This window comes from Engystomops pustulosus, chromosome 6 (assembly GCF_040894005.1).
Source record: "Engystomops pustulosus chromosome 6, aEngPut4.maternal, whole genome shotgun sequence".
Lineage (NCBI taxonomy): Eukaryota > Metazoa > Chordata > Amphibia > Anura > Leptodactylidae > Engystomops > Engystomops pustulosus.
Window position 1 is genome coordinate 154,885,477 of NC_092416.1, and position 18,413 is coordinate 154,903,889.

Sequence of the window (18,413 nt, forward strand, 5' to 3'; positions counted from 1 at the left end):
CGTCTTCAAATGGAGGTTTTCCACTATACGGCTTTTGGCTTTGATGCTGTGGCTACTGGTCATCAAAGAGGTGTTCCTTTGGCATGCAGCAAACACCTACCTCCTTCCACCCTGTGCCTTTACATCTTGCACAAAGGCCTTGGAAAGAATGGGTACTTCACATGATCTCCGGAAGGAGGGTAAGCAAGAAGAAGTACCCACCAGCAACTCCAAGAAAATCCCACAATCCCTTTAGCTCTAATTTAGCTGGTCATCTACAAAGGGTCCCTCTTGGCATACAGGATGTTGAGGGACAATCTGGTAATGCTAGTTTTTAGAAAAACAGAACTGGTATAGGAGAATCCAAAACTTATGGAATGTTGAAAACCATGGGAAATGGTGTCCACCGGTCTAAACCAGATATTGTAAATTAAAATGTAACTGTTATTTCAGATCATTTTTAATATTATATGTGTGTGTGGGGGGGGGGGGGGGGTGCTATGAACATTTGTCTAATTCATTTAGATATTCTGATTTACTTCTGCTATCAAGGCTGATCTGTCTGTATTTGATTACACAGCTCTGAGCAGTTAGTGTTAACCCTTTCTCTCTCTCTCTGTCTGTAGTATGGCATGAGAATTATTTTCAAACATCACTCTGAAAGTGAAGGGGTTAATCCTCATTGCTCACAGCTGTGTAAACAAACACAATGAGATTAAATGTAAGCCACACACTATACAGGCGGTATATGGGTCTCTAGAAGAGGGAGCATTATAGCCTTTTTTTTACAAACTATGCAGAATTTCTTAATAAAGTATATTAAAGGAAACCTACAACCTGGATGAAGTATTGTACACCTAGCACACTGACATACTGGTGTGTGCCTACTATGGTAGAATCCACTCTTTTTTAAGCTTCCTATGCCATTGTGTTTAGGAAAAAAAGGCTTTAAAATTATGCACATTAACACCTATGGAGCCCCTCAGATTCATTTGCATAATTTTAAAAGCTTTAAAAAAAAAAAAAACAGGGCATAAGAAGCTAAAAGAAGAGGGGGCACACACCAGTATGTCAGTGTGCTTGGTTTACAACCCTTCATCCTGGTGGTAGATTTCCTTAAAATAAATGGTCACAACAATCCCTCAAAAACAATATTTAAAATGATCTCAAATGACGGTAATGCTATAAGGATACTTACACATCGCATATCCAACAAACGTTCTACTTGACAATGCATAATTACTTGACTCTACACTCCTGATCTTACATGATCTGCTGTTGATCTGTTGGCTCACATCATACACATAAGATGGTTGATGGGTTTGGGTTATTGTCCTCACATGTACATGGGGACCTTCAGTTGACAAGTCATTCTGAAGGCAGACTATGTTTAATATGTGAAAAAAGTTACCTACTCAAGGCATCTTAGTTGTTGTTTTAGTGTTGTAGCTAAGGCCATCGATGGCCCCGAGTATAATCGGCCCGGCGGTTATAAGAAATGTTGTGCACATAAACATCACCGTCACTAAGAAATCCACACAAGTAACTGCAGCACATGCAAAATCCTTTAATCTCTCTGTACAAAGCCATCTGCTGCCTGTCACCTGGACCTGGGAGCTATGTCCTTGTTGTTTCCCATGTGTCTGCGAGCCAGGAGGGCAGGGCAGGTCTTGGCAGGGCCCTGACCACCGATCCTTTTAATACCAGGAGAGCTGCATTCCTCCTTCTGTTGTGGGGTTGGAGGAGATCCAAGGCTGTTAGAGAAGAAGGCCCCTGAGAAGTTGTAAAGGTGACAGTCCAGGTGATCTCACTGCAAGAAAAATTGGGTTTTATACATCGCAGGGGATCATTTTAAAGGGGTCATTGGTGGGGCATTTTATGAAATTATAAGGGATGGATTCCTGCCCTTCTCAAATTGTTCTGTAGCATTTATCACCATTTTCTGGTAGATCCCATACAATGCCTTAAATACTAGTTTATAAGATCATAGATTTGTTATTTAGCCTGTCTTAGGCCGCATTCACACTGCCGCAAGGGGGGCGTATATACGGCCGATGTATATACGGCCGATATACGTCCCCCATAGACGGCAATGGCCACGCTGCGCCCAACGGGACCGGTACGGTGCAGCACATGTGCGCTCTCCCCCTCCTCCTTTCCCCGTGTGCCCGCCGTGCTACGGTACGGCGGGCAACAGTCGTGTGAATCCAGCCTTATACTGTGGATATTCTCTACAACAAATAGTAAACCAAACGCTTGATAGGGCAGAAGCAGATTTACCCATCGGACAATCCAATGGATTCGAACAAACAGCAGGATTTAACTTTAAAATTGTGTCACAAGCCAAGCACTTACATGCACCGGGAAGAAGAAGGTGAACTCCGGTGGACCTGAGCAGGGAAGCGACACATGCAGGATCTACATAGATCGCGGCACGGTGCATCATCGTTGGACAGTCCGGATCAGGGATGGTGACAAGGACGGGTAAGTAAATGTGCCCAATAATGTCCATGAGGATATACTGACACTTTCTCTATCATATAACAGCATTTAAAAGGAACCTGTCACCACATTTTCACAAATACAGCCAGTGATAGGTTCCCATAGAGCCCTACTGACTAACTGACACTCTTCTTTTAGCTAAAAATTGTCCTGCTCCCATCTACATCTTTCCATGTCCCATGCCGCTTCTCAGCTTGTGACCATGTGAGCATAACATCTAAGGTTATGTTTGCAATGTCTGCCACATGTATGTATCTGATAAGTGGCAGCATCATGGCATGATCACAGCATGCCTCCATGGACTTCTACTCCTCCCCATCCTCCATGGAGGCTGCTGCGATTTCATGTGATCAGATACATACATGGGACTGTGCAAATGTAACACGACCCAAGATGATGTCACCCTGGTCACATGACATGAAGTGGCCAATGATGTAACAGAGCTCTCTCTCTCAATGTTCCACATAGCACCATGTCCTAGCAGTGAGACCTGTCAATCAGGTACCAGGAGGTAGGGAAATGCAAGTAGAATATACTATCTGGGACTCACTTAGTGTCATTGAACTCACATCAGGTGAGTTGTAAATAAGTTTACAAACTGATTTTTATTATTGCAGCCAATGCTTTTTTAACAAAGTTTTTAATGAAATATTTATTTTGGGTGGGTTAATTTGCATTGCGGGTTCTCTTTAACATTATTCTCTTATCTCCTAGGAGGAATATTAATATGGGATCTGGAGCACGGCCTCTGGTGCTCTGCCTTCATCTATCTATAAGGTCAAGGTTATACAGTGAGTGGCCCTGGATGTGCACGGCATACATAATGGGTGGTAACCATAGGGCTGCACAATGTATGGACAGTAATGTCATAATCGCTACTGGAAAAAAGGCAATGGCACTTGATGGATCTCATCTCCCAGTATCCGGCTGTTTATAGGACAATTCTCCTTGGAATAAGAGAAAAATTTGGCACAAGAGGTTTTCTCTCTAGAGTTTGTTTCCATATAAACAGTATTGTAAGAAAGTGTGACCTTCATGTAACCTTCAGGTGCGAGCAATAAGAGAGCGGATACCACTTACCAGCTCATGGTACTGAACATGATGTACGGATGACTAAGGACCAGACCTGTAGGTAGAAAGCAGAATATTCACCCTGGTGCCATATCTACCTATTAATCTATATGTTTTTATCATAAAAAAGTCTATTAAAAAATCACATTGAGATCTTTCACTGCTATAAAGTCACCCAGGACGATTTCTATCATGCAGAGCCGGATTCATAAATTGTGACATTTAGTGTATAATAAGTTGCAGGTCACTGCAGGCCCCTGCTGGTGTGTGTGCTGGGACTGTTTGTGCATTTTTTGGGACTTTTTGAAAAAAAAAAGTAAGCACAGCATATGAACATTTATTAAAGGGCCAAAGCCATTTTAATGAATCTGACAGAACCAAAGACTGACATATTGGGGGATTTTATCACGGCTTGTATGTAGTGATGTAGTTTACCTTATTATTGCCATCTTTTCTGGTTGGCACGGAGGAGGTGCCGCCGGGCCATGTGCAATTCTACGTCAGGTCTATGCCCTTCCTATTAGGAGGCTGGAGCCTGATAGATTGTGTGTCGGGGGACTAGGCACCATCATACGCAGGCACACATAGCGCCAATGCATGATAAGTGTACCCCATAGAAGCTGACCTAGTGATAAATAACCCCCATTGTATCTATCTATATAAAATATATCCATATCAATCTATGGTATCTTTATATCTCATGTCTGTCTAATTTTCTATCATAATCATCCATAGTATCCATCAATCTAATATCTATCCATACTACCATACACAGCTATGTATTATTCTGCCTTTATATCAGTTATCTCTTCCAGGTTCAGGCACAGGCTACAGCACGGTTTATGCCGCTGGAGATATATCAGGAGACAGGAGCACATATGTTTATAGATTACCAGATTATAGATTATAAAGTAAGGTTCTGTTCACATGTGTATTATGGTCATATCTTAGAGCTGGATCTGTCACATGATGGCACCGCCTGACCCTAGTGACTTATAATGAAGTCCATCCTAGTTCCATCATAGATCTTTCTATAGAGAGGAACAAAGCTACAAGTTTTCCTATTCTTTGTATCAGATGGAATCTTCTATGGAAGTTCCCAGCATTTATGTGAACATAGCCATCCCTTCTATTATAATAAAGAATATCTATAGGACTGTATCTAACATTAGGGCAGCACGGTGGCTTAGTGGTTAGCATTACAGCCTTGCAGAGGATCTGGGTTTAAGTCCAGGGTCACCATCTGCAAAGAGTTTGTATGTACTCTCCATGTTTGTGTGGGTTTCCTCCGGGTGCTCCGGTTTCCTCCCACATTCCATAACATACTGGTTGATTAGATTGAGAGTCCCATTGGGGACAGGGACTGATTTGGGAAGCTCTATGCAGCGCTGCGTAATCATTATTATAATCACTGCCTATAATGCCCAAGAACTAAGGATTTTTTACAAGGATATTTGCAATATGGGAACCAAACACCACCGTACAAATTCTACTTTGTTATTTATATATATATATATATATAATTTTGCAGTGGACATGGGACATTTCAGTCGTTTATTGCTATTTCAGCCTTTGGAAAGTTTGTGTATAGGTATTTATGTAACTTGTATACATCTGTTTAGCTAGAGATATATATATAGTAGAAGGATTGTGCTACATTGTGTCTTCTCTATGTATATGTTACTACATATAAATATATACTATACACAGGGCTGGAAGATATTTGCGGCAGATGTATGTGAGAGCCCCGGCGGGTGTGATGTGTATCTGTGGACCTCCAGTCGCCCCCCTCCCCTCTCTGCAGAGAAGATTGATGCTGTGTATTTGTAATCTGCTGTAGCACACAGCTCCCCGCTGCTCCCCATCTCCCAGCATGCTCTGCCTCCACAGGCAATGGAGCTCAGCCTCAGCGTGACTGGACTGCAGAGTCTCCTTCCCCATCTCCACACCTCCCCCTACATGTCTCTTTTATTACAGGGGGGTGGGGAGTCCCCTCTTTACTTCCCAATACACCTGATATCGGTTGTAGAGGAGAAACATCTTTGCACCAGTTTTGCAGGAAATGCCAGGTAATGGCAATGTAATAGAATAAACTGCAATATTCTCCGACATCCAGAATCCAGGGCACATGATATAATCTGTATAATCCCCTGCAACAGCTCCAGTATATTTCCCATGACACGTGCAATCTTCCCTGTCGGGATCATCACCGCGCTGTGATAGTCTAAGCTGCTGAATGATGCTCGGCGTCTCATTGAACTTTTCAGTGAGGCCCTAATTTTTTTGTGAATGTCATGTACAACATTGATTTCCTCCCAAAACGTGAAGTATTACTGCATAACTGCATACACTATTTCATAAATAATCCTCATACATAATCCTGTGCTAATCTCATGTAATTATTACAAATCCATGTGCTACCTGAGAAATAGATCTCTTCAATCCCTTTAACTCATCTATCTAGTACATTGTTCTGTGCTGATGAGTAGAAACAACTCTGAAACAGCTGTGTACAGGTAGGTGACTTACCTCTGATGGACAACTAATTTGTACAAATGTTTCCCTTGAAGCATTTCTGGATCTCCTTAATAATATTTTATATTCTCAAAGCTATGTTAAAGGTAACCAGTTTCTTGTTCTGTGCTGATAAGAAGCAACGACCCTGAAACAGCTGTTACTTCCCTCAGAGGGACAACTAATTTGTGTCAATTTTATGGATGTAAATTGCTGGATCTCCTTAATAAGAGCTGATATTCTGACAGCTATGTGGATGACGACCCTATTCTTTGCTGATGAGAAGTAACAACCCCGAAACAGCTGTTCACAGATGGGTGACTTTCCTCTGAGGGACAACTAATTTGTGTACATTTTACCCAGAGAGCTTTGCTGGATCTCCTTAACAAAAGAAGATATTTTCGAAACTCTGTGAAAGGCAACCAGTTCCCTGTTCTGTGCTGATGAGAGGCAACAACTCTGAAACAGCTGTCTACAGATGGGTGTCTTCCCTCTAAGGGAAAACTAGTTTTCATACATTCTTCCCACTAAGCATTCCTGAATTTCAGAGCTTATGTTCTCAAAGCTATTTAAAAGGCAACCAGTTCCCTGTTCTGTGCTGATGAGAAGCAACAACCCCGAAACAGCGGTCTAAAGATGGTTGACTCCCCTGAGGAGCAACTAGTTTAAGTAGATGTTTACCAGAAATTATTGCTGGATCTCCTTAATAAGAGCTGATATTCTGACTTCTATGTGGAAAGCAACCCTATTCTTGTGCTGACGAGGGGCCACAACCCCTTAACAGTTGTCTACAGATGGCTGCCTCTGCCTTTTGTCACTACTACATATAAGGAGAGATTCCTGGGTCTATGTTATTTTGCAGAATGAATGGGATATTCCTATGTAAAGTATTTTTATTTATTCCCTTGCTATGTGATTGACGCTAGATAGGTTGGGATCTAACTGTTGCCCACATCAACCACTAGAACAAGTAGCTGACTATGTACTTCACTATTTCTGGCAGTGCCGCCAGAAATATGACCTACTGCCCCTCGATTCAGTCTCTTCCTGGCTGTAGTCTTGTCAGGGGATCTCAGAGGTTGGACTTCCACCTACCTAACCTTTACACCATAACATCTTCTTAAAGGTTTTGTTTATCGAAGACAGTCTCTTTCTAGGGCAGTTATTTCCAGTCACGTAGGCTATAAATATCCCCCCTCAGCCGTCACTTCAAAGGAACGGTTGGACTATGATATGACCATGCAAATTAGTGACCGACCAAGTGATATATGGAAACCTCTTGTAGACCAGACTGGATTGTTGTTCAGTAGAAGTTTTCCACTGGTTTATCAAGAGTAGACTTCAGGTGGAAACCTCCCACTTTGACGTCTACCTGTCCTTATTTCTCATTATGGCAGATTATCCTCAGCTTACAATATATAGCAAGCACAATGGATACCCCGGCACTACCTCCTCCTTTCAGGACTGGTATAAGTAATACTTCTTACCTCACTGTTCTCCTATAATCAGTGCCATCAGTTTTGGTGCCCAATGCCAGCAAACTGTCAAGTAGCCACTCTCCAGTGTTCAATGTCCATCCCCTCACTTGAAATGTCGCTATCATTGGGCACCAAAAAATAACACAGGAGAGGGTAAGGAAAACTGTGTTGGTATCAGGAAAGCTTCAACTACAAAGCAACATATATAATGTTACTTTCTGCAGGATGCCTCAGGAAACCCCTGAAGGGAGTAATGTGTGCTTGTGCGTTCATCAATTATGTGCCATATATATGTACAACTTATGAGTGGATGTCCAATTTGGTAAAATTTGGTAACAGGACACATGAAAACATTTCTCTTACACAATGAATATAGGAAGACTATACATAAGACTCTACCTTCTCAGACTTCTCGAGAGTGGACATAGGCTTGGTTTCAATTCAACTTCTCGTAGACCTAGACAAAATAAAACAGACTTATTGGAAGATCTCCCAACAGGATTGTCTATGGATATTAGCATAATACTCCAAAATCTCCCTTAGTCTTAAGTAATGTACCTATGTCTTACCTCTATGGACACCTACTCACCCTGGTGATGCTGATGCCACATGCAGCCCCCGTGCCGAGTTATCATCAGATCCTTCAGGAAGTCTGAAAGATATTAAAAGATCCAGAGATGAAACGAGGTAAAGGGAAACCGACTGAAGAATCCTAATGTGGATTGATGAGATTCATTTCTGTAGATTTGATAGTTGGGTGAGACAATGAGTACTAGGTGCTGGGTGGTGTGCGGCTGGTTCTTGGGATTTAGTGCTGTCAATGTTGGGTGCCAAAGTCAAAGAATACCTACGGCTGCACTTTGTTGAAGAAGTGTCGTCGCAGCAGCACAGCAAGGGTACTGATCACCATAACCGTGGTACACATTCTGCCAGGAGCATCACCAGCATGGCATAGCACCAGTTACTTATCTACTGCATCGTGAAGCTTCGGGCATAGAATAGAAGCACAATCCTAGTTGTGGTACCCAAGCAATCTCCAGTCTTTCTCAGCCCTGAGAGTCTCCTGCTACTTTCTTTCCGTAACTGCCTCTGTCATGGGTTTTTAGAGAGGATTATGGATCAGTTGAGATTAGTGGACTACACAAGTTAGTGACCTCCGAGGTGGTGTGAGCGAGGGCAGGCATTTGGCTCCTGGCATAGATTCCTAGTTTACAGACACGCTTTAAGCATCGTCTGATGCGCACGTCATGTAATAGTCAGGTTATAGCACATCTTATCTGAAGGCTTCTGGGTCACTGGATACTTATATTCTTCGATTCACGTACACCTGTAACCAGAATAGTTGTATGAGCTCTAACAATAAATTAAAAACTCATGTGACAAAAGGGGAACAAACTAATATGACCGCCAACACAATGGCGCTTCCACCACTAACATTGTGGAGGGCTGGTGTTAGATGCGTTAATGTGGGGATCCACAGGTATGCATCAACGTGGCCAATAGGAGGGGGAGACAAAAAGCGCAAAGGATTCAAGTGTATTGTTTGATAAGGAAAATATATAATAGAATGTCTCTCACCTGGTTCAGTGAAAGATAGAGCGTAAAATAGATGGAGGGACTGCTGCCGACGGGACTCAGGTCCGGGCAAACCAGAGTTGACGGACTTGGCTGTGTGCTGAAGAACCACAAGGAGTCGTCCCGTTCTGGAGGCGCTGTCACACTCAGAGAATAGACTGGGATGGTCTATCCATAAAACCAGTTTTAATAAAAAGTAAAAGGTAAAACACTACGCGTTTCGGCCCCGGGCTGGAGCCTTCGTCAGGTGGATAATTACCACCTGACGAAGGCTCCAGCCCAGGGCCGAAACGCGTAGTGTTTTACCTTTTACTTTTTATTAAAACTGGTTTTATGGATACACCATCCCAGTCTATTCTCTGAGTGTGACAGCGCCTCCAGAACGGGACGACTCCTCGTGGTTCTTCACCACTAACATTGTGCAACTCAACACCCTACAAAGGGTTTTCAGGATTGTCTATGGCTTCCTAGAACTTCCGAATGTGGTACAGACTATTTATATTTACCAAGTCGCTTCCTCTTTTGTCGTTGATGTATTAGGACAATGTGTGTTCCACATGTGTCCTGAATAAATTAGCTTATGAAACTACACCAAATAAGCGTCTCTGACACCCTCCCACGGTGTTGTGACCACCTTTGCTCATGGCTCTGAAGTGGCAGGCTACCCAAATTCCAACATTTTCCACTACTTCATTTTTATTATTGACTCCAAATGGTGTTTATTCTGTTTTTCTCTTAGTATAACACAATGGGGATTATTTACTAAGGGTCCGCGGCCGCACTTTGTCTGATTTTCCGACGTTTTCGGGATTTGTGCCAATGTGACAGGTATTTAACTGGGGATTGTGTTGCACAAGGTTGGATTTTGGCGCAATCGTCCAGGCTTTCATGCGATAGAAGTCGGGGGGGGGCGGTCCGTCGGACGATCTGACTGATTCGGACTAAGCGCGGGATTTAACTTTAAAATTCTGTCGCAAGACAATTCACTTGCATGCACCCGGAAAATTATGGTGAACTCCGGCGGACCTGAGCGGAGAGTGAAACATGCAGGATATTGGGCGCACAATCTACGTGAATCGCGACACAATGCATGATCATGGGACATTCAGGATCGGGGATCGGTACATGGACGGGTAAGTCAATGAGCCCCATTGTTTTCCACCAGATATTTTTTAAAAACTCAGACCATACTGAAATAAGTTTAGGCCACTTTGAACTCTTATCTTCTGTCCACAGAATAGGGGATAAGTATCTAAACAATGGGGTCTGGCCACTAGACCACAAGAATGATGACTTAGAAGTGCCCCTTGATTCTGCACATAAATGGGGTGCAGGTGTGCATGTTCAGCTAGCGCCCCATTTACATCTATGGGACAGCGGGAAGTAGTCATCGTGGAAGTCTCATAGATGTGACCAGTGCCCTGTCCATTACTCCCTGCAATAAGGTATAGCCCTTGGAGAGGGGAGGGGGAGCAGTGAGTAACAGCAGCTATAGGTCTCCATCCACCAGCACAGAGAGATACAGGCCGAAGCTCACTGAGGTGTCAGATTATATAGAAGGTCTATGGAGAGGGGAGGGGGAGCAGTGAGTAACAGCAGCTAGGCCTCTATCCACCAGCACAGAGAGATACAGGCAGAAGCTCACAGAGGTGTCAGATTACATAGAAGGTCTATGGAGAGGGGAGGGGGAGCAGTGAGTAACAGCAGCTAGGTCTCCATCCACCAGCACGGAGAGATACAGGCAAAAGCTCACCAAGGTGTCAGATTACATAGAAGGTCTATGGAGAGGGGAGGGGGAGCAGTGAGTAACAGCAGCTAGGTCTCCATCCACCAGCACAGAGAGATATAGAAAGAAGCTCACTGAAGTGTCAGATTACATAGAAGCTCTATGGAGTGGAAAGGAGTAGTAGGGAGTCACAGCAGCTAGGTCTCCATCCACCATAGAGAGAGCTACAAATTCACAGAGATTGCAGTATCTAAAGAAAATTAGGATCATGAGTCACATCATAACCAGCAACACTTTCACTCCTTATGTACACTCATCTCAGCAAAGTTTACTGAAAGGTGAGGTATGTGTTTTGTTGGTTCTCTGGCTTCCTGGATTGTGCAGAAGAATTTCGCACACACTTCACCGTCTCCTGGCACAAGTGCCTAGTTCTTGCTACATAATCCGGAGTTTAAATTACTGATACCTAAATCCTGGCAGGAAAGAGAGGAAACCGGATCTATAAGAATGTGTGAAACACAACAAATTAGGATATAATTACCAGAAGGAACACATCATATGGCTCATTGTTATACAGAGGCAAAACACAATAATAACATTCTCAACTATGAGCCAATGACAAAAGTGAAAGAATGGAAAACGTTGGAATTTGGATAATGTGCCACTCCGGAGCCATAAGCAGATGTGAAGGCAGCGCGGTAGGAAGGGGTCGGAGACTCTTGTTTATGAGCTGATGTCTTGTAAGCTAATTCATCCCGGACACACATGGAACACAGCTGTAGTGATATTACACCAGGGATACTGACAAATAGCTCGTATCCAGAGATATTCACATGATCGCATTACCGCAATGTTAACACAGCATTGACAAATGTGTTAACATGCTGTTAACATATATGTTAACACTTGTGTTTGTTAACACCATGTTAACAGTTACATAATCAGGTAAATCTCTTCTTCTCAGCTGTTCTTCTGCTTTTGAAAACGCATGCGTTACTGCCATGTGTAAACACACCCTCAATGGAATTAATTGACATTTGATACAATATGACTTTATTGATCCTTGGGGTGGGGGTTTCTTTTGTACATAGTGTCCAGGCACATAGTTACTTATAGTTAGGGATAGGCTTACATGTTACGGATATCATATATGTTACAATACATTTATTTACGAACAATGTTATGCTACGAGTACTTGCTTAATTGTACTGGTCCTCTTGATCTATAACATGCTGCCTGCAGACATGAGTATATAAAATCTTCTCTGCTTCATCTTCTCTATAACTTTCTGCCTGAAGATAGGACACTATGAACTATCTGCTAAGCTCATCCTGCCCTATAACACGCTGCCTACAGACAGGACACTATGTACAATCTGCTCAGCTCCTCCTGCTCTATAACATGCGGCCTACAGACAGGACACTATGTACAATCTGCTAAGCTCCTCCTGCTCTATAACATGCTGCCTGCAGATAGGACATTATGTAAGATCTACTCAGCTCCTCCTGCTCTATAACATGCTGTCTGCAGATAGGACACTATGTACAGTATGCTCAGCTCCTCCTGCCCTATAACATGCTGTCTGCAGATAGGACACTATGTACAATCTGATCAGCTCATCCTGCTCTATTACGTGCTGCTTGTAGAGAAGTGTAAAAACAGTAAATATTTGTATAGTTTTCCCATGAAATATTTATTCTGCATATTTTCTCCTTTTTATGAATGAATTGACAACTGGTTATTGCCATTCCCCTTTGTTAAAGGGGTGTATACATAATCTAAATTGCCAGCACTGATTGGATAATATCCTAGTATATTGGGACACACTCCAACTGGTAGCGTCCATCTGTCAGATTATTCAGCCGTCTGTAGGAGGAATAACAGAGGAACCGCACAATTCAGAGTTCTAGGGAATTGCTTTATCATAGGGGACACCATTATTTCCTAACACAGGAGAGATGACAGCTCCTCTTTAGCATGCTCGGCCCACTACATTCCCACAGATGGACACTTCATCGGTAATACGCTTTAATGTCTGCCTAGCAGATCTCTATGGTCCTCTGCTGACAACCGGCATCCTGTGATTCTGACCAGAACACCAGAATTGGTCTCGACGGGGTCATCATTACAGCAAATAACCTAAATCTGACTACAAGACAAATGTTAATGGTTCCAGCTGAGTAAACATGAAGTATCTGGGGTCTTAACACAGAAAATACAGAAGTTATATTTAGATCAGAGAGCTCAATCACATGAAGATCAAGACATCATTAATGGGTCCCAAGCAGGTCACCATCCATGAAGATAGTCTTCAAACTCTATGACGCAGTATTGTACTTCAAAGTGTCTTAAAGGGGTTTTCCCACCAAACAAGATCGGCCTAACTTGCTGATCGGTGGGGGTCTGAGTGATGAGAACGAGAACAGGGGGATCCGATGGTGTCCAAGATACCTCCGTCAGACCCCTCGTCGCACCCCGAAATAAGTGGAGGAGACAGCCGCGCATGTCCTTTCTGCTCCATTCATCTCTATGGAGATGGCGAGCACCTTGGATAGGGCCTAATTTCCTTGGTTGGAAACCCCATTTATATGGGGTTTTCTAATATTTTAATATTGATTAACTATACCTAAAATATACCTAAAATATCAGATTGGTGGGAGCCCAGCTTCTGGCACACCAACATGAATAACGGGGTCATAGCTACTAACAAGTGTTACTAGCTACTATAGCTACTATCAGTATTTGCATCTAGTTCGTCTAAGGACCTAAATACAAACACGCGGGCGTTAACCCTTTAAATGGGTCCACTCATCTACCGGTAACACCTGCGATTGGTGCTGCCACCGATTGTGGGTGTTATCCTTTGCATGCAGCTGGCAAAGCCTCTCGCAGAATGTAATTAGCAGCAGCGTATGTGCATCGCCATTGAGGCAGCGGTCCCTCCTCTCCCTGTGACAATTTTTGTTAGAATAGCCCCACCATATTGGCAGGGATCGTCCCTCCTTGTGATGGCACTTGCATGCCCTGGGTGGTTTTACCCATGATATGAAAAGGATAACAATCTCAATCGGTACAAGCATCAGTCTTATCGATTGGAGGGGGGTTGAACCGAATCCTGACTTCCGACTAATGTCCATGTTCATTTTCTGTGGACTGGTTTCTGCAATGTCAAGTACAAGTACAAATTCAGGACAGACAGGTACCAAGACGAGTCAAAATGATCCAGATAGAGTCCAAATTCGGGACAGAGAAAACAAGTACCAAGATAAGTCAGAGTGATCCAAATGCAGGCTAAAATCAGGACGGATCACATCAGATGACACTAATGGGAAGTCAGGCATGCAGGCACGGGTCAGGGCAGAAGACAAGTACAACATTAGACAGACAAACAGGTCATAGCAGGGGAAATCAGGATACACAGTTTTAGTGCTTGTGGAGGAATCTCTATATAACCCTTACAGACACATAGCTGATGGTGGTCGTAGACTGCTAACATCTGCTATGTAGTCACAGTATAGCGTGAGGAACATGTCCATTTACTCATACAAGCCAATTCATACAAACTATTCACATTCTTCACTGATTTTCTTCTACTACCCACATACTACCCTCAGCTATCTATAGAATTTGACATAAGTCAATAGGATTAATGGACTTATCAAGGTGCAGACCTGTTGAGGGTTCTTGATGGTTCAACGGCTCATTGACTTTCTCCACAACTCGAGTACATCTTGGTATTTCATAGACATACCTAACATTTTTCACACAGTAGGGCTATGGATTATGCAAGACTTAATACAAAACATTGGGGGCTTCAAGGATTCTGTAATGCAGCGCAATATTTCACAGATCTGTTTATCACATATTTCCTTTACTATGATCCCATTGTTTACATAGTGTCACTTCTCCCAAGTGGTGAGTGGGTGGTTAATCATGGAGCCCATCAAACTTTTTACTATGCAATGAAGAAGTTTTATAAGTCAAATACTTCAGAATATGAACATTCCAATTTTATCTCCATTGCAACTTAAAGGAATTTTAAAGGGGGGGGGGGGGTGCACCACAGGAATTGGATCCCACAAACTGAACATAAATGTATTGATGGCAAATCATACTAAAATGTAATTTACTCTGTACCGGAGAGATGCAACCACATTGAAACAGTGCTGTCTACAGTTGGGAATCTGTTTATTCTGAAATAGATAGACTGGTTTGGTTTTAATGCCACAACATGTTATTAGGCTTCCTGAAAGTCATGCTTGATGGTAAGGGGGCTGTCTTACAAGGTAGCAAAAAAAATATTTGCATATTTCCCATTATTTGTGAGACAACATGTGTAATGTTTTGTAAGTTTTTTGCCATGTTTTTTTTGGGCTAATTTTAATTACGCTTAGCTTAGTTTAATTACTTTAACTTCTGAATGAAAATCCAGCTTATAGGCCCATGCATTCTATAGGCTGCAGGCTGTATACTACTGGGGGCTGGTTGGCTGTACACTTCTGGGGGCTGGCTGTATACTACTGGGGGCTGGCAGGCTGTATACTACTGGGGGCAGTGCTGTATACTGCTGGGGGCTGGCTGTATACTACTGGGGGCAGTGCTGCATACTACTGGGGGCAGGCTGTATACTACTGGGGGCTGGTTGGCTGTACACTACTGGGGGCAGTGCTGTATACTACTGGGGGCTGGCAGGCAGTATACTACTGGGGGCAGGCTGTATACTACTGGGGGCTGGCTGTATACTACTGGGGGCTGGCAGGCTGTATACTACTGGGGGCTGGCAGGCTGTATACTACTAGGGGCTGGCTGGCTGTAAACTACTGGGGGCTGGCTGGTTGCATACAACTGGGGGCTGGTTGTATACTACTGGGGACTGGCCGGCTATACACTACTGGGGGCTGGCAGGCTGTATACTACTGGGGGCTGGCAGGCTGTATACTACTGGGGGCTAGCTGGCTGTATACTACAAGGGGGCTGGCAGGCTGTATACTACTAGGGGCTGGCAGGCTGTATACCACTGGGGGCTGGCAGGCTGTATACTACTGGGGGCCGTCAGGCTGTATACTACTGTGGGCTGGCAGGCTCTATACTACTGGGGGCAGGCTGTATACTACTGTGGGCTGGCAGGCTCTATACTACTGGGGGCTGGCTGTATACTATTGGCAGCTGGCTGGCTGTATACTACTGGGGGCTGGCAGGCTGTATACTACTGATGGCTGGCAGGCTGTATACCATGAGGGCTGGCTGTATACTACTGGGGGCTGGCTGTATACTACATGGGGGCTGGCTGTATACTACTGGGGCTGGCTGGCTATATACTACTGGGGTCTGAATGGCTATATACTACAGGGGAATGGCAGGCTATATACTACAGGGGGCTGACTGGCTATATACTGGAGGCTGTGACCAATGCATTTCCCACCCTCGGCTTATACTCAAGTGAATAGGTTTTCCCAGTTTTTGGTGGTAAAATTAGGGGCCTCGGCTTATACTCGGGTCAGCTTATATCCGAGTATATACGGTAGTTTATATAAGTTTAATTCACATTACCTGGCTCTCTGCCAGCAGCGTGTAGTGAGTCCCGGGGAGGGGGTAGCTGCAGCCTGTGTGTGCCTCTATCAGTCTCCTCTTCTCCACACTCATGCAGCTCCCTCCCCACTTCCTGTCATGTGCATTGAGCAGGGGGAAGGTATGGAGTAGAGGAAGAAAACATGAGGAGACACAGGCACATACAGGCTACAGCTGCCCCTCATCTGGGACTCACCAAATGCTTCTGGCAGGAAAACAAGTAATGTGAATTAAACTTATATATTGTACTGAAATGCTGACAAAGGCATTTTTAAAATCAGCATAGCATACGCTATTGGAACCTGTCACCATCTAAAAATCACATTCCTGGTGACAGGTTACCTTTAAGGAAGCACATATCATATCAGAGTCACTCTGAGGGGACATGAGTTGCTCAGATATTATCAAATATATATTTCAGTGAAATTGTAATTAATTCTTATTTATCTGTAATCTAAACTTATCTTCGGAGAAGCTTCCCTTCCTGTTATTCTCTTGCAGCTCTGTCTGAAAGTCTCCCTGTCCATTCTCATTGTTCTATCGGACTAATTTTAACTTTTTGGAGATAAGTCGGTGCCTTATGGATTCGGGTCTTTGGATTACGGTGGCACCCGATTTATATTCATCAGCAGAGGGAGAATGTTATAAGAATAACTTCCCATCTACTCTAGATATGTAACTGCTGCAAAACGCCACAAAAACATATAAATCTTGTTGTAAAAACATCCCGGTCATTATCACTGATTATGTTTTTGTCACAGGAACCTTCATTACAAAGACCTGCTGGCATTTCCTTAGTAAGAACAGACTCCTGACAAGGAACGTTCCTAGATGAGCGGAGCCCGTCGGCACTGGAATGTATTATGTTACATCAAGATGTAGAGTGAATGATTGATTTTGTCTGAAATTTGATGTATGTATTATTATATTATTATTATTGTGTATAATGTATTTTTGTGATCACTAGTGAAAAGTTGGGTTGAAGGGTTTCAAAAAACTGTCAGTTTTCTATACATTTTCTTTTATAGTATATTTGTCACATCTGCGCTTATACCATCCTGTGTATGTGGAGGATGGGCTGATGGGTAAGTTTGATTTATGCTATTTTCCTGTGTGAACACTGGTGTATTCCTTTCCCGGACAGCCTTGATTGAACTGCACCAAACCTGTAAGTCTCCACTTCAGTTCATTAATAGTTTACCCGCTGTTACTGACTGAATCTCCGTCTACTAACATAACTCCCTTGCTATTCTTGTATTCTGGTATCTTGATCCTTTGCTTGTATTCAGACTATTGTTTTGCCTTGTGATTTTGTTCTTCTACGTTTGTCCTCTTGGTTCTTGTCTGTTTGCATTGTCTTGTCTTTGTCACTGTGTTTTGCACTTTGGCGCAGGAAGGGAATGTCAACTACTAGTCCCCTACTGCTTAGGGTAGGCGAGGCAGTGAGGCAGGGAGAGTTAAAAAGGAGTTTGTTTCAGGGGTCACTGTCTCTGTCTGTGTAACCTGTTGATTCCCAGATCCTAAAAAAATATTTAGTATTTTTTATGATTGTTGATTGTGATCATCATGGGATCAATCATCTTTCCTGAATTGATTTTGGCAGGATTCAGAGATATATATATATACTCGTGTATAAGCTGAGTTTTTAAGCACAAAAAATGTGCTAAAAAACCTTGCCTCGGCTTATACACGAGTCAATGATAAAAAAAATTATTACTCACCCTCTGGTGTCCTTGATGTTCGTCGCGGCTCGGGGCGGCTCCTGATCCCTGTCGCAGCTCCCGGTGGCTCCCCGTGTCTTCTCTTCTGTCTTCTCTAGCCGGCAGAGTCGCGTCCATGTGATCTGCCGGCCGTCGCAGACTGTGATGACGTCATCAGCGGCGACAGCGCTGCATCACAGTGTGCGACGGCCGGCGCGATCTCCCGGCCAGAGAAGAGTGAAGAGTGAAGAAGCCGCCGGGAGCCGCGATGGGGATCGGAAGCCGCCGGGAGCCGCGACG

General features: G+C 43.5%; 2 long non-coding RNA genes across 2 annotated transcripts; one reads left to right on the forward strand and one right to left on the reverse strand.

Moving 5' to 3' along the window:
- Window positions 1-1,003: 1,003 nt before the first annotated feature.
- On the reverse strand, window positions 1,004-3,613 carry LOC140064752 (uncharacterized). Its single transcript, XR_011847802.1, has 2 exons — window positions 3,562-3,613; window positions 1,004-1,789 (listed from the first exon to the last, which is right to left on the reverse strand). It is a non-coding gene; the product is annotated as an uncharacterized lncRNA (long non-coding RNA).
- Window positions 3,614-5,978: 2,365 nt separating this feature from the next.
- LOC140064753 (uncharacterized) lies at window positions 5,979-18,244 on the forward strand. The gene is made up of 3 exons (XR_011847803.1): window positions 5,979-6,068; window positions 17,175-17,326; window positions 17,442-18,244. It is a non-coding gene; the product is annotated as an uncharacterized lncRNA (long non-coding RNA).
- Window positions 18,245-18,413: the final 169 nt, after the last annotated feature.